Raw genomic sequence first — 8,867 nt, 5'->3', positions numbered from 1 at the left:
GTCTCTCTCTCTCTCTCTCTCTCTCTCTCTCTCTCTCTCTCTCTCTCTCTCTCTCTCTCTCTCTCTCTCTCTCTCTATATATATATATATATAAACCCAGTTTCCATATAAGTTGGGAAATTGTGTTAAATGTACATAAAAACAGAATACAATGATTTGCAAATCATTTTCAACCCATATTCAGTTGAATATGCTACAAAGACAACATATTTGATGTTCAAACTGATAAACATTTTTTTTTTTTGCAAATAATCATTGACTTTAGAATTTGACGCCAGCAACACGAGACAAAGAAGTCGGGAAAGGTGGCCATAAATACTGATAAAGTTGAGAAATGCTCATCATACACTTATATGGAACATCCCACAGGTGTGCAAGCTGATTGGGAACAGGTGGATGCCATGATTGGGTAAAAAAAATGGTAATAATTTACAAACAAGGATTTGTAAGCAAATTGTCAAACAGTTTTAGAACATTTCTCAACGAGCTATTGTAAGGAATTTAGGGATTTTACCATCTACGGTCCGTGAAATCATCAAAAAGTTTCAGAGAATCTAGAGAAATCACTGCACGTAAGCGATGGTATTACGGAACTTTGATCCCTCAGGCGGTACTGCATCAAAAACCGCATCAGTGTGTAAAGGATATCACCACATGGGCTCAGGGACACTTCATAAAACCTCTCTCAGTAACTACAGTTGGTTGCTACATCTGTAAGTGCAAGTTAAAACTCTACAATGCAAAGCAAAACCCATTCATCAACAACACCAAGGAACGCCGCTGGCTTGGTTGGGCCCGAGCTCATCTAAGATGGACTGATGCAAAGTGGAAAAGTGTTTTGTGGTCTGACAATTCCACATTACAAATTATATTCGGAAACTGTGGACGTGGTGTCCTCTGGAACAAAGAGGAAAATAACCATCCGGATTGTTATAGGCGCAAAGTTCAAAAGCAAGCATCTGTGATAATATGGGGGTGTATATGTGCCCAAAAATGGGTAAATTACACATCTGTGAAGGCACCATTAATTCTGAATGGTGCATACAGGTTTTGCAGCAACATATGTTGTCATCCAAGCAATGTTCTCATGGACGCCCCTGCTTATCTCAGCAAGACAATGCCAAGCCACGTGTTACAACAGCGTGGTTTCGTAGTACAAGAGTGCAGGTACCTTCCTTGCCCGCCTGCGGTCCAGACCTGTCTCCTATCGAAAATGTGTGGCGCATTATGAAGCGTAAAATACGACAGCGGAGACCCTGGACTGTTGAACGACTAAACCTCTAGATAAAACAAGAATGAGAAAGAATTCCACTTTCAAAGCTTCGACAATTAGTTTCCTCAGTTCACAAACGTTTATTGATGTTTGTTTATAGAAAAAGTGATGTAACACAGTGGTGAACATGCCCTTTCCCAACTACTTTGGCACATGTTGCAGCCATGAAATTCTAAGTTGATTATTATTTGCAAAAAAAATAAAGTTTATGAGTTTGAACATCAAATATCTTGTCTTTGTAGTGCATTCAACTAAATATGGGTTAAAAAGGATTTTCAAATCATTGTATTCCGTTTATATTTACATCTCACACAAGTTCCAAACTCAGATGGAAATGGGGTTTGTGTATATATATATATATATATATATATATATATATATGTATATATATATATATATATATATATATATATATATATATATATATATATATATATATATATATATATATATATATATACCGTATTTTTCGGACTATGAGATGCGCTTGAAATCCTTTCATTTTCTCAACACTCGACTGCGCCTTATAAACGTGTGCCTGGTGCGCCTAATGTACGGAATCATTTTGGTTGTGTTTACCGACCTCAAAGCTTTTTTATTTGGTACATGGTGAAACGATAAGTGTGACCAGTAGATAGGAGATATGTGTAAACTGCAGTATGATGGCAATATGACTGAAGTAAACACCAACATTTTATATGTTCCAGTATAGAACATTACACATGGTGCTCAAAAATCCATCAAAACGTTTTAATACGACTTTGATAAGCTATGAAGATAGATTGTACTGTGCTTCAACATACGAGTATTATCATGGTGCGTGTATAAGGTAAGACATATTATCTGGTGTTTTGTTTTGCAATATTATTCTGGTACTTACTGATCTGTATTTGAGATCTGCGTTAGTCCTGAAAATTTGTGCGCGTCTGCCTTTGTAGTCCGTGGTGACGACGGGATTTGATAAGCTTCTTCTTTTTCCCTATCTTGTTGCTATGTGACATTATGCAAATATGTAAAGCGGATGCGACTTAGGGGCACCGCGTCTTTAATGTGTACAGGAAGTGATGTGCGGTACACAAAATGAATAAACGAAGTAATGAATGAAGACATTGTTCACACACGGAGGCATAATTGGCTCGATTTAAGACTCGTAGACTGAAAAGGTCACGAATAGAGCCGTTGGTGAATATAGTTTGCGCTGTACTTTTTTCATGTGACATAAATTAGATTGCTAACAATAGCGTTTTTGTGTTTCCTCTTTCCTCACTTCTTCTTCCCTTGAAGGCTGAAAAAGGATTGTATATTTGTATTGAAGTTATTCAGATTCAGGCATAGGAAGCGCAATAAGTTTTCTAGATTTTGTGACCATCTTGATTTCTGGGCTCATTACTGGGACGTCCGTAACCCGGCTGTTACGCCAGACTGACAGACAAATGCCAGCAATGTGATTGGCGGTGGTAATTATAAAATGCAGAGGTCGGTCGTCAGGATTGAGCTTCAATGGCGCTTGAGTTGTTGCCCCGGTCTCCCTTTTAAATACTCTAGCCATAGTGAAAGTCATGTAATTTAACCTATTCTCACGCTACATGCCACACTTGACATTTTTCATGCTTATATTTTCCCATTCACTACTCTATATTTATTTTATTCATTGTTTTGAATATAAAATATAATATCCCACTTTGAGTAACAGATTAGTTGACGGAAATAAAGTCAAGTTAATGTTCCAATCATTGTCACACACACACTAGGTGTGGTGAACTTGGTCCTCTGCATTTGACCCAGCCCCTTGTTCAGCCCCTGGGAGGTAAAGAGAGCAGTAAGCAGCAGGGGTGGCCACGCCCGAAAATAACTTTTTGGTGATTTAACACCCAATTCCAACCCTTCATGCTGAGTGCCAATCAGGGAGGTAATGGGTCCCATTTTTATAGTCTTTTACATGACTCAGGCGGGGTACGAATTCACAATCTACCAATCTCAGGGCAGACCCTCTAATCACTAGGCCACTGAGTAGGTAAATAACCAATTAAAAAAATATTTGGCCTAAATCGAGCCAACCATGGAAGGCACCACGCAATCTAAATCAATCAATCAAAGTTTACTTATATAGGCCTTAATCACAAATGGCTGCACAAGCCTCAAGGACATCCTCGGTTCAGATCCCACATGGGAACAACGAGAAACCTTTGAAGGGTTTGCAGATTTTGAGCATGTTTGTATAGAATCACAATAAATCATGTTATTATTTACATCAGGGGTGCCCACACTTTTTCGGCAGGCGAGCTACTTTTCAGTTGACCAACTCGAGGGGATCTACCTCATTTATATATATCATTTATAATTATTTATTTATGAAAGAGACATTTTTGTAAACAAGTTAAATGTGTTTAATGATAATACAAGCATGTGTAACACATATAGATGTCTTTCTTTCACGAAGACAAGAATATAAGTTGGTGCATTACCTGATTCTGATGACTTGCATTGATTGGAATCAGACAGTAATGATGATAACGCCCACATTTTCAAATGGAGGAGAAAAAAAGTTGTCCTTTCTGTACAATACCACATGAAAGTGGTTGGTTTTTGGCATGTAATTCATCCAGCTTCCATACACTTTACAAGAAAAACATTGGCGGCAAATTCCGTAGCTTGCTTGATTGACATTCACAGCACCCGAGGGTCTTGTGAGATGACGCTGGCTGCTGCCAGTTCATTATTATGAAAAAATGACAGAGAGGAAGGCGAGAAACACTTTTTATTTCAACAGACTTTCGCGCCGTCCCTTCCGTCAAAACTCTAAAGGCCGACTGCACATTTCCTATCTTCACAATAAAAGCCCTGCTTCATGCTGCCTGCGCTAACAAAATAAGAGTCTCGGAAAGCTGGCGTGCACAAGTGATGTGCACGCCAGCTTTCTGAGGGATCGCTTGTGCACGCCAGTTTTCCGAGACTCTGTATTTAGTTAGCACAGGCAGCATGAAGCAGGGCTTTTATTGTGAAGATAGGAAATGTGCAGTCGGCCTTTAGAGTTTTGACGGAAGGTACGGCGCGAGAGTCTGTTGAAATAAAAAGTGTTTCTCGCCTTCCTCTCGGTCATATTTTAATAATAATGATCTTGCAGCAGCCAGCGTCATCTCACAAGACCCTCCGGTACCGTGAATGTCATTTAAGTGACGTCTTGGGGAAGATTGATGATCACTCATTTTTAGGTCAATTCTTTTTAAAAGCCTGGCTGGAGATTGACTGACACACCCCCCGCGGTCGACTGGTAGCTCGCAATCGACGTAATGGGCACCCCTGATTTACATACAGTATATAGTTTTGTCCGGACCATAGGGCGCACTGGACTATAAGGCGCACTGCCGATGAACGGGTCTAACCAGGTCTATTTTCATACAAATGGCGCATGGGATGAAAGGGGGTCATATTATTATTAATTTTTTTCTAAATTGAAAACTCTTCCTTGTGGTCTACATAACATGTAATGGTGGTTCTTAGGTGAAAATGTTGCATAGATTATGTTTTACAAATCATCTTCAAGCCGCTTTCTGGCAGTCGCTTCCGGATGTGCCGTTTTGTGGGCGTTCTTATTTACGTGGCACACCTTCGACAGCGTCCTTTCGCCGTCATCTTTGTAGTAGCGGTGTAGCGTGCAAGGACGGGAGGGGAAAAAGTGTCAAAAGAAGTGTAAAACTGTTTTGATGACATTCAGACTTTACTTGAATCAATAACAGTGTTCCGGAAACAACAAGAAGGCCGGAAATGTGTCCTGTCAAAAAACATTCGACTGGAGTTCTGATAACTAAAGTTCCTTGGGTGAATAGTGTAAACTCACTATTCACTATCAAAGCGCTATGTTTTAGGGCTGTCATGTTTACTGACGGATATAAGTAGGAACTTTACACTACTTTATATTACAAAACGGCAACAGCGGAGGATGAATGTCCCATAACAAGAAGATAGAGAAAAAGAAGAATCTTATCGACTATGGTGTCTCCACGGACTACAAAGGCAGATACGCAAAATCCATCAAGCGGTGTGGCTTCATAGCTTACCAAAGTCGTACTAAAACATTTTGATAGATTTTTGAGTGCTTTGATTGATTGATTGATTGAAACTTTTATTAGTAGATTGCACAGTACAGTACATATTCCGTACAATTGACCACTAAATGGAAACACCCAAATAGGTTTTTCAACTTGTTTAAGTCGGGGTCCACGTTAATCACTTCATGGTAAATTATATAGTATATATTTTCAATTTAAATATAACATTTTGGTGTTGTTTACTCGAGTCATATTGCAGTCTACACATATATTTTATGTGTGGCTGCCATCTGCTGGTCACACTTATCATTTCACCATGTACCAAATAAGATAGTTTCGAGGTCGGTAAGCACAACCAACACTATTCTGTACTCTCGGTGCATATTATTGGGCGCAGTGACAAGTTCTGAGAAAATCAAAGGATTTTTAGTGCGCCTTATAGTCCTAAAAATACGATACTCATTTATTTTTGCAATATGTTCGAAAAGGAGTCGGAAGAAGCAAAGCTTAATGAATTGAACCCCTTTTCCAAATATTTCTGGATTTAAAAGTTCCATGGAACTAGAATATTAAGTGGAACTCGACCACATGAATTTACCATGAATTGATTAACGTGGACCCCGACTTAAACAAGTTGAAAAACTTATTCGGGTGTTACCATTTAGTGGTCAATTGTACGGAGTATGTACTGTACTGTGCAATCTACTAATTGGGACGGCATAGCTCGGTTGGTAGAGCGGCCGTGCCAGCAACTTGAGGGTTGCAGGTTCGATTCCCGCTTCCGCCATCCTAGTCACTGCCGTTGTGTCCTTGGGCAAGACACTTTACCCACCTGCTCCCAGTGCCACCCACACTGGTTTAAATGTAACTTGGATACTGGGTTTCACTATGTAAAGCGCTTTGAGTCACTAGAGAAAAGCACTATATTAATATAATTCACTTCACTAATAAAAGTTTCAATCAATCAATCAAAAAAAAAACATAAATTAAAATGTTCTCAAACTTTTTTTCCACTATCTCAGAAAAACCTGGCTCTCCAAGTACCACCAAAATGACCGACAATAAAAAAAAAACAGTAGCTTAGTACGCAAAAAATAATAATTTAAAAACAAGGCAGAAGTTTTATTTAACAAGTAGATTTATTTAAATGTGTTGGCCATTGAAACATTACACTGTACTGTGTGCAACGGCGGGGATGGCGTGGCGCTTTAGGGAGAGTGGCCGTGCCTGTAACCTGAGGGTTCCTGGTTCGATCCCCACCTTCTACCAACTTTGTCCCATCTGTTGTGTCCTCGAGCAAGACACTTCACCCTTGCTCCTGATGGGACCTGGTTAGCGCCTTGCATGGCAGCTCCCGCCCTCAGTGTGTGAATGTGGGTGTGAATGGGTGAATGTGGAAAAAGTGTCAAAGCGTTTTGAGTACCTTGAAGATAGAAAAGCGCAAAATAAGTATAACCTATTTACCACAACAATTTCTCTTGTGGATCATTAAAGTTTGTCTAAGTCTGAGTCCATACTTGCCATTCCTCCCAATTTTCCCGGGAGACTCGGGGCAACCATTCTCCCGAATTTCTCCCGATTTCCACCCAGACAACGATTTTGGGTGCGTGCCTTAAAAGCACTGCCTTTAGCGTTCTCTACAACCTGTCGTCACGTCCGCTAACCCTCCAAACAAACAGCGTGCCGCCCAATCGGTGGTTGGGTACCACTGGTGTAAAGGACCAAGAACAAATTTCCTGCCCTTTTCTGACTTTGAGCCCCTGCCCCTCTATAATCATGTGCACGTCCCTGATGACCCAATTCTGCATTATTTCAAATGATGAAATACTGTTAAAAAATTAAAACAAAAAAAAAAAACTAAAATATACATTGTAATCGCGCTACAAAACCCTCACCTGCATCCTTCAGTTTTACCCCCTAGGATGTAAAGTTCAACCGAGCCCAATTTATGTGTTGCTTGTTTTATCAAACCGAGCGCTGAGCGATAATGACTTCCAATGTGTTCGCCACGGTCGTCTATCAGCACAAAAGCGCACTGATGTATTCACTTGTCACCTCTTGCCTTGCCACTCAACCTCGCGCCTTCTCTCATTATCCTCTCAGATTAAAAGGAGGGATACGAAGTAAATTCATCTGCCGTACGCACGCTTTCTTTTCTTTTCTTTTCTTTTTTTTTGGTTTCTCTTTGGCCTACATAATGGCCGGTGTTATGTTAAAAAAGGATCCAGATGGGGGGACTCTAATAACCCAGATAGATTGTGCTGTTACATTTCTATCTGGAGGCACTCTATCTTTGCCTGCCAGCACCCAGGTGCCTTGCTCACAGCATTCAAAACACTTCCTCCGCCATGTAAATAGTATCTATCACCTGGAGTAACAGTTTATAGTATGGGTGTCAAACTCTGGCCCACGGGCCAAATTTGGCCCGCCGTGTAATTTCATTTGGCCCTTGAGGCAATATCAAATTAACATTAGAGCTGTAACACCACATTCACCCCTAATACTGATACTCAACCCTCCCAATTTTCCCGGGAGACTCCCGAAGTTCAGTGACCCTCCCGAATTTTTCCCGATTTCCACCCGGACAATAATATTGGGGGCGGGCCGTAAATTACATAATATATGCGGCTCATACACACATTGATTGATTGATACTTTTAATAGTAGATTGCACATCCATCCATCTTCCGCTTATCCGAGGTCGGGTCGCGGGGGCAGCAGCCTAAGCAGGGAAGCCCAGACTTCCCTCTCCCCAGCCACTTCGTCTAGCTCTTCCCGGGGGATCCCGAGGCGTTCCCAGGCCAGCCGGGAGACATAGTCTTCCCAACGTGTCCTGGGTCTTCCCCGTGGCTTCCTACCGGTTGGACGTGCCCTAAACACCTCCCTCGGGAGGTGTTCGGGTGGCATCCTGACCAGATGCCCGAACCACCTCATCTGGCTCCTCTCGATGTGGAGGAGCAGCGGCTTTACTTTGAGTCCCTCCCGGATGGCAGAGCTTCTCACCCTATCTCTAAGGGAGAGCCCCGCCACCCGGCGGAGGAAACTCATTCCGGCCGCTTGTACCCGTGATCTTATCCTTTCGGTCATGACCCAAAGCTCATGACCATAGGTGAGGATGGGAACAACGTAGATCGACCGGTAAATTGAGAGCTTTGCCTTCCGGCTCAGCTCCTTCTTCACCACAACGGATCGGTACAACGTCCGCATTACTGAAGACGCCGCACCGATCTGCCTGTCGATCTCACGATCCACTCTTCCCCCACTCGTGAACAAGACTCCTAGGTACTTGAACTCCTCCAATTGGGGCAGGGTCTCCTCCCCAACCCGGAGATGGCACTCCACCCTTTTCCGGGAGAGAACCATGGATTTCACAGTTCAGTACATATTCCGTACAATTGACCACTAAATGGTAACACCTGAATTCGTTTTTCAACTTGTTTTAGTCGGGGACCACGTTAATCAATTCATGGTATTGCATGTGTATTGCATACACACAAGTGTATGCAAGGCATACTTGGTCAACAGCCATACAGGTCACACTGAGG

This window comes from Nerophis ophidion, linkage group LG05 (genome assembly GCF_033978795.1).
Source record: "Nerophis ophidion isolate RoL-2023_Sa linkage group LG05, RoL_Noph_v1.0, whole genome shotgun sequence".
Taxonomy (NCBI): Eukaryota; Metazoa; Chordata; class Actinopteri; order Syngnathiformes; family Syngnathidae; genus Nerophis; species Nerophis ophidion.
This window is presented reverse-complemented; position numbering follows the sequence as displayed.